Below are 9,183 nucleotides of genomic sequence, written 5' to 3' on the forward strand. Positions count from 1 at the left end.
TAGATCGGCGGACCCAGTAGTAAACACTAATCCTAGTGTTTACTACACCCTTGAGCTCTGTACTTTATTGCAAAGTAGGTCCTAATTCTATTCTTTTCCAATGGACTCTTAGTCCTTCTAAGTCGATGAGCAATAAGCTCTCTTCTTCAATATACTTCAGTTCTATTCTCCTAAAAGGTTGGTGTGAGTTGTCCTTATAGGTTCCTTATAGGTTCCTAATGGTTAGAATCGCCATTAGGAAGTTAGTTAAGTTCAGAAGAATTATTATTGTATTACTAGAACATACCAAGATATGTTCTAGTAATACAATAATAATACTTCTGAACTTAACTAACTTCCTAATGGCGATTCTAGCTTTTATAAGGCTAATTATGATGTCACTCCTTCGGTGTGACATCATATTCATAATTAGGTCATTCCTTGGTAACAGTCTCCCCGTGAAACTGCTTGCGGATTTCACTAATCTATAATAAGACCTAATTTGTCGATTTCATTGTTTCCTTTTTCGTGATCTAAATTCTTCTCTCATCAAGCTTGCTTCTGCTGGCAGTTTCGGGAGTTTAATCAGACGTGATACAGGTCGAGTATATTCACGATCTTTCATTTTCACTACTCCTGATCTGATGCGTCCGTCTCTGCCGATCATGATGATTTCTGTGACTTTTCCTATAGGCCAGAATGCTCTAGGGGATTGAGGATCCATAATTAGGACAAGATCTCCGATTGCAATGTTATCCTTTTCAGCTGTCCACTTTCGTCTGGGTTGTAAAGTTGGTAAGTAATGACGGATGTAACGCTTCCAGAATTGATCTGCCAGGATTTGTGAATGTTGCCATCTCTTGCGGCTGAGCATTTCGATATGTGGATAGACGACTTGGGGTAATGAAGGGTCTGATCGACCTATCAATAGATCATTGGGTGTTATTGGATCTGGATCTGCGATGTCGGATGAAACATAAGCTAATGGGCGTGAGTTTAAGATTGCCTCAATTTCTATGATCGTTGTAGCTAGAACTTCTTCTGGTACAGTTTGATCTCCTAAGATTACGCGTAGAATGTTTTTTATTGATCTTACTTCAGGTGATGAATAACACCGGTAGGTTTCCCCCGCACAGTCCTTTCCAAAGTTTACTCTGCCTTCTGGATGCCGAGTCTGAAGTCGGCCACATTTGGACGCAGCTTCCGTCCCCTATGGTAAACAGCCAGTGCAGACTCAAAATCCCCCATGGTGCACAGTGCCTCTGCCTTACAGTACAATCCCTTGTAAAATGTCTTGTCATGTTTAAGAGATGCCTCAGCGTCCCTTAAAGCATTTTCTGGATCCCCCATCTTCAGGAAACATTTAGATCGCGCAGCGAGGCAGTCCTTGTCTTCCACCTTGAGCATTAATCCCATGGAATAGCTTTCTATAGCTTTGATATAGTGCCCCTTTTGGTACAACTGATCTCCCATTGCCAAATAACTTTGAAATGTCGGGAAGAAGGGGATGACCTTTGGTGGGACGACCTTTGGCGCTGGGGCTCCTTCTGTGTCAATCATGGTGGCACTAATCCTAGTGTTTACTACACCCTTGAGCTCTGTACTTTATTGCAAAGTAGGTCCTAATTCTATTCTTTTCCAATGGACTCTTAGTCCTTCTAAGTCGATGAGCAATAAGCTCTCTTCTTCAATATACTTCAGTTCTATTCTCCTAAAAGGTCGGTGTGAGTTGTCCTTATAGGTTCTAATCCGTCTCTATTGAGATCTAAGTCAATAAGCCTTAATGGGTCTCAGTTCGCCTCTCCTGAGGGAATAGTCTTTCTCCTCTATCTTGGTATGTTCTAGTTGCGACCGTAAGGTCGCAGTTTAGTATGAAAACCTCCACCGGCCGTCCGTCGGTCACACGTGCGGTCGACCGCACGTCACACGTGCGGTCGACGTGTGATGAGGTCACGATGAGTCATCTATGCCCAAATATAGATTTCTAGGTCAGATGGCCCATAGAGTTTGTGATGTCAAACCTAGCAACCCAATATAAACAAACCTGATGTCAGACCTGAAGTATCCTTTTATACCCATATATGGAGATACAGAGATCTCCATATATGGGCATATTAGAAAGCCCATATATGGGCATATACGGATGACATCAGGGATATCCATATATGGGCATAAAAGGGACAAGGGCTTACAGTTAAGAGATCTCCATATATGGGCATATCAGAAAGCCCATATATGTTCATATACTGATGACATCAGGAATATCCATATATGGGCATAAAAGGGACAAGGACTTACAGTTAAGAGATCTCCATATATGGGCATAAAGGGACAAGGACTGTTACAGTAGATATAGAGATGTCCATATATGGGCATAAATGAACAAGGACTGACAAACACTGAGATCTCCATATAACCTATGGGAATATAAGGGACGAGGACTGTCAGCTTGTAGACCTATTTTCTAAATATTGTTGTACATTAAAAACTTGAAATGGGTCGTTCTGCATAGTACTTGGGATTTGTTGATGTAAATGTTCACATAGAGTGTAATAATTGGTAAAACAAACTTTTGGCCTATTTGTGGAGATAAGCGACCAACGGTCGCTTATCTCCCGATTAGGGAGTCTTACTGGTAATACAATAATAATACTTCTGAACTTAACTAACTTCCTAATGGCGATTCTAGCTTTTATAAGGCTAATTATGATGTCACTCCTTCGGTGTGACATCATATTCCTAATTAGGTCATTCCTTGGTAACACATATGGTTAAAACAACTATAGGCCTACTGCAGTTACTAGTTAGCTGCATTAGTATATAGGCTGGCCCCAGGCTAGTATGTTAACACTGCAAAATCATGTTTTCTGGTACCATAAAAACATAATATGGCCTATAAAAGAAGTGGGATAGAACATATTATACGAGACCAATGTATTTGGTCTCGTAAGGAGACTCGTGCAGACAGCCGTACTGACAGAGCGCTGGGGGGACCGTGGATGACGGTCAGAGTGACAGCTCGGAGGCCGCGTTGCGTGAGAGTGACTGGGCCCGCGCTCAGACTCTGTGTGGTCTGGGTGTGTGGTCTCCGACTGACAGGCAAGGCACGGAGGAGGACGGGGAGAGCCCTCTGTGTGTGTGTGTGTGTGTGTGTGTGTGTGTGTGTGTGTGTGTGTGTGTGCAGGGGCGTCACAAGGGGTAGGAAAGTGGGACTGAGTTACTAGGGCCCAAGGTGGTGGAGGGGCCTTAATTATTTTATACTTTAGCTATTTTTGAAAAGTCGTGGAAAATGTGTGCAAATCTTTGAGTTTGAATATATGTATTTTTTTTAAGCAAACATTTGTAACTCAAATTTTGCTTCTGGGGGGGTCCCTGGAACTCAATATTTGGAGATGGGGGTCCGTGGCCAAATACATACCATTTTGGGGGTCCCCTTCACATGAAAAGGTTTGAGCTCCACTGACATCGAAACATTGTTTTTTCCAAAGAAACCTTAGAAGGATTTGAATTATTCAAAGATTTTCATGATTTTTCAAAAATAGCAGATCTACAAGCTCGCAGCGTGCATGGCACTCGGTGCCGCGCTGTGAGCTTGTATATCTGCTATTTTTCAACAGTTAAAGCACAGGGGCCCCACAGTGAATCCTTGTACCCAGGGCCCAGAATTTGGTGCGACACCCCTGTGTGTGTGTGTGTGTGTGTGTGTGTGTGTGTGTGTGTGTGTGTTTACTTTATCCTAAGCCAGGTCCAGGTTCTCTGTAGCCACAGCTTGACTAGAAAGCCCTGCCTTCCGCCACTCAGCAGTCCCAGTCTGCAGTATAAACACGTCCCACCACCGCCACTCTGAGGCCTCATTCCTATGTATACCTCACAGTACTACGGTGTGCCTCGCCGACAAGGGATATTCGGCCATGTCTAATGCACTGTAAATATTCCTATAAACCAATACGTTTTTTCTTTTGCATTTTTCTTTGTGGTTTGTCTTGGTGTATAATATGTTTGTGAGTGTCTTGTAAGCCCGTAAGGGCTGGGCATTGTTTGGTGCAGGACACTTTAATAAAAGTCTGTCTGTCTATCGTATAATGCATTGTATCATTGTAATGCATTGTTGTTGTAAGCATAAATACTCAATGCTTTATAATAGACCTAACACACATTATAAAGCATTAACAACTTATAATATACATGCATTATAATCGACTTATAACACCGTATATAAGCACCCATAAGTACTTACTATGATTATGACACATATAACGATTTACAATGACTTATAATGCAAAATATATCACAATTCTTCATAATTGCTTGTCACTCACAGACTTATCATTCTGCAAGGATCATTGGATTGTAATTATTATAGTTGCAATACATTGTAATAATTCACCCTTTGTCAGCCTTCTGATTGGTCCCTGACTGACCAACCAGCAGGCTCTTTCTGCCTTGTCCCACCCTGGTTCCGCCTTTTTTATGTTGAATTTGCTAAAACATAATCTTTGGAGAAATAAAAACATTTAAAAACATGCCCAGTCACTATACTGCACCTGAGAGGCTCCTTTTTTGGAGCGGTGAAAGCGCTCCCAATAGACAGGTATGTCTGTGGCTGGCTGGCTGGCTATGTGGCTGGCTGGCTATGTGGCTGGCTGGCTATGTCTGTAGCCTGGCAATACCTCTAGTGGCCACACACAACACACATGTTAAAGGAGGGGCGCTGTTTAGCAGGCCAGGCACACTCAACACACACACACATGCGCGCACGCACGCACACGCACACACACACACACACACACACACACACACACAGGGTATAGCTGCTCAGATTCACCGCTCCACTTCGAACCGAGGTTTGATTTTTTTTTTTACTGAAACCAAGTTTAAAATGAGAATTGAGAATCGCATTCCTATTAGCCAATAATTTGAGGAGACGCTTTGTGTCTCCATAGGGAACGAAGCAGGCTCTTTGTGTCTCCATAGGGAACCACTGCTGGTCATCAAATTATTGGCTTATGCGATAAAAACAAAATAAATATCCATGAATTCAAGTCTTCATGGGGTGAGTAATCGATAGGAGGTGAACTATCTTCACTACTAATTGACAGGCCAGCTCCTGGTGTTGCTTAAGCATGTCATTGATAGACTCTCACACCACTGCTTCTACAGATTCCTCCTTTCACACATACATCGCTGCATTTCTCCCCTACATTCCTAGCTGCTTTCCCTGAACGTATTGTACTTGCACGATGTACAATTAAACAAAACAATAATTTAATGCTATGACGCGAATTACATCATAGTACGTCCATTATAAACCTTCCGGCCGAAACACAGACTTACAAATAGTTCCACGGTGCAGTGTACTTATGAGTGTAGTAGGCCTACTGTGTCCCCTGGTGGCAGGGACAGTGTAGTGCAGACATTATGATCATTCCCAGTACTTTTCCACTGTCTCCAACACAACCAAAACAGCAGCACCTGATTTAAAACCTAAACCCTTATGTTGATCAAATATAGAGCAGTCCTGCCTGAGCGCCCGGAGGGCGCGAAGTCCTAGGAATGGAGCGGCCGCGCAGCGGCCACGAATTTCTAGTCCCTTTAATTGAATGGAAAAAGTCACATTAAATCTATACAAGATCAACACACAAAACGTGTCTGCCTGTAGACCTCGAATACTTGCACCCAATGACCACTTGTAAGTGACTATAAGAACCCTATAATGCATTATACCAGTGATTGTAATGCATTATAAATTACAGTGAAAATTACAAATACACTACTCTGTATATATAGTGTTTTATACTTGATATTGCATTTGGTGATGAAGGACCCTAAAGAGGATTTTTTTGTGTGTTATCCCTTCAGAATCAGACCAAGTGTTTTGACCGTACATTCAATCAATCAATGTCCTTTGGAAATCATTACTGTGAGTGTCTAGCAATTAAAAGGTATCAATGTGTTATGATTATAATAATAAATAATATTCTAAAACATTATGAATAACTATAAGTGCTTATAACAAGGCAATAATTATAGCTATAAAAGCAGATCACAATGCATTATAAGTACATGTTAATAATGCATCGTGGGCTTCATGGAAGGTTTCACCCTGATGTTCAAGCTAACAATGTGTCACGTTGTGACAAGGCCAGGGAACCTTGGGTTGAGATGAGATCCCAGGTCCTATACTGATAACATGACCTTATGCAATATACAAGCTGTATATTAATCAAAATAATAAATAAATACAATGTATGAATTAATCAATTGTTAATTATTATTATAACCTTAATGTTGACTTTATTCATGGGTAGTCATGGACATTTCATAGTGCATACAGTATAGGTCTTGAATTGAGACTATAAAGCATCATTGAAATTCTTATAGAATATACGATAGAGTAAAAGTAAGGAATTGAATCAATTGATGTTGTCTGTATTCTGTTTGACTGACCTATTTGTCTGCCGTTTGAGCTTTTTAATTTCACCAATGTCAATTTTTCCATGACGGAGTCTGCAGCCTGATTCAATGGAAGTGAACAACAGAGCTAATGTTGTTAAAAAAGAACAACAAAATTATTCACAGTAATGAATGCTGGATTGTAATTCAATCCCTGATTTCCTTTTTTTCTATTCATTCTGTCTCTACACCACCCCCCCCCCCCCCCCCCCCCCCCCACGATGATCTCAAGGGAAGGCTATGTAATGCAGCACTGCTGAGAACGCGCCATGAAAATATAAATACAACCGCGGCGCATTTCGTCCATGTAAATAAACAAGGCCACCCAAAAATTTCCAATTAGAGCTGGTGTGGAAAGCAGGAAATGGGGTAGAGAGGAGTATAGACCACTCCCCCACCCCCCACCACCACCCGAACAACCTTGAAAAGTGTCCAGGCCAGCCAGGACTGGGGACATGATGGGACAGAGGTGGGAGACAGTGGGTTACCCCCCATAATCATCCCACGTTTTAATATCAAGGAGACAAGGACCCCATTACAGACCTGTGTAAGGGTTCGTTTGGACTGCTGGTGGTCTTAAGCAGCACTCTAGTCCAGTGGTTCTCAAAGTGGGGTCCGGTGACCCCAGTCACCCAGTGGTCCCAGGGAGTCCCCAGCAAAAGTTAATCACAATCATTTGAAATACTTTTGTCCATTTATACATCGGCGTGAGCTTGTAAATCTGCTAGTTTGGAAAACATTTAAAAAATCTTGTAAAATGTTCTGGGGGTCCCTGGGCCAAATAATTTTCAGATGGGGGACCATGGCCAAATACATTTCAATTCCTTGACATGAAAACGTTTGAGAAGCAGTGCTCTAGTCCAGGGGTTCTCAAACTTTTTTAGGCCGTGACCCCCAAAATAAACATATTTGAACTGGGGACCCCAACCTGACAAGCACTAAGAGTTGAGGCATTACATTTTGTGTAACATGGTTCTATTGTGAAAATAGCCGATCTACATGCTCACAACGCCTCACGTTGCGAGGCGTTGTGAGTATATAGATCGGATATTCTCACAATAATATTTGACAATTTGGCCAATGTTTAATTTATCATTATAGAAGTATTAAAAAGTCCTAAAAAATGTAGTTTAGAAATGTGCATATACACTTAAACTTTATGTTGGTTTGTTTACTGTTGAGTGAGTGAAAACAACATTGCACATAAATCATCTGGGGAGTGGGACCCCCCAAAATCATTTGGGGATCCCCCTGGGGTCCCGACCCACAGGTTGAGAACCACTGTTCTAGTCTAAGCTCTTTACCCCGCTCCATCACTGCCCATACCTCTCTCTCCACTGCCACTACCGAGTGATGTCCTCTCTCTCTCACACAGCAACATCCTGAGTGTTCACTTAACTCTCAGAGTATGAAAATGGAGCCTTATGGCTCAATTCTGTATACTCTCTCAGACTTAACCACTTAAAACCTATACACTTAACTACACTGAGTCCCCCAGGGCTCGATACTAGGCCGCCTCCTGTTTTGGCTGCAAACATCTTCGCCAAATATTGCCAATAGACCAGCTATTTTCACAGAATGTTTGCCCCGAACGGTTAAATGGTTAAATGTCCATATTAATAACACATGGAACTGGACACAGACTTCCTGTGACGCACAGCCATTCTGACATATTCAGTCATTAGACACAAGAATCATTCATACAACATTTATACAATGAATGTTTGTAACAATTTCTTGCAGATTTGAGAGTCTTAGGCTCGGAAATACATCTTTGCAAAAATGAATGCTTTGCACTTGACTCTCAAGACGGCTGTCGACGGTTTCGTAACACTAAAAGACTTAATTAAATGTCCGTTCCCATGAAAGTATGATGCTGTCTAGTTCATTTTGAGACCGTATCAGTCCCATCTAGGTTATCAGCCTATCCCCTCTCCAGTTGAAATGAGGCATTCTCACTGCAGAACTCCACCAGTTCCGGGAACAGCTCAACGCCACTATTGCACGGCTAAGCCCGGAGACCACCCAGGCGCTGGGGTCCAGTTGTGTGAGGCCGAGGCAGTCTCCTTGCTTTGATAGGAAAGACAAACCCTCTCCGGGGAGAGATAGCGCTTTAATGGAGTAGCAAGGTTTGTCTGATAGCCGGTGGATCAAAGACAGATAGACTTGCCTGGTACTCAGCCGGGCAAACTAATGTGCCTCCAGATCCCCACCTCCACTGTGGTCAGAGGGCAAGCAACATGAGGCCTGTTTAGTTAACATAAACACACAACTTAGCGTTATTACCCCAGAGAGCTACAGTACAGTACAGTGCTGTGTCATGAAAGTCAATTTCACACCACAAATGTCTGCTGAATGACAAAAAGCAATATTGCCACAGCATTAGTAGGCCTATAAATTAATTTGTCAGTCATTATTGCTTACCATCAATCAATGATACCGTCAGCCACCACTAACTATTTGCATTTAGCCTCTATATAATGGGTTACAATTTAGAAGGTTGACAATTTTATTTTCTATTGTGAATTTAAAACATTTCCAGTAACTTACAAAAGTATCATATACACATACATATATAGTGCCTCCTTATCTTCATCTAAACCAGCAGTGGTCCCATAGAAAAATGCATTATGATGTACCATCCACAAATACATTTTTCATATAGCGTGAAAGTATATCTAACATGGCGTTGGCCCAGGACACTGATAGTCCAGCAGTGTTTCGGTGGGGGGCAGATCCCCCTCATTCCAT

This window comes from Nannobrachium achirus (assembly GCF_963921795.1).
Source record: "Nannobrachium achirus genome assembly, chromosome: 5".
Classification (NCBI taxonomy): Eukaryota; Metazoa; Chordata; class Actinopteri; order Myctophiformes; family Myctophidae; genus Nannobrachium; species Nannobrachium achirus.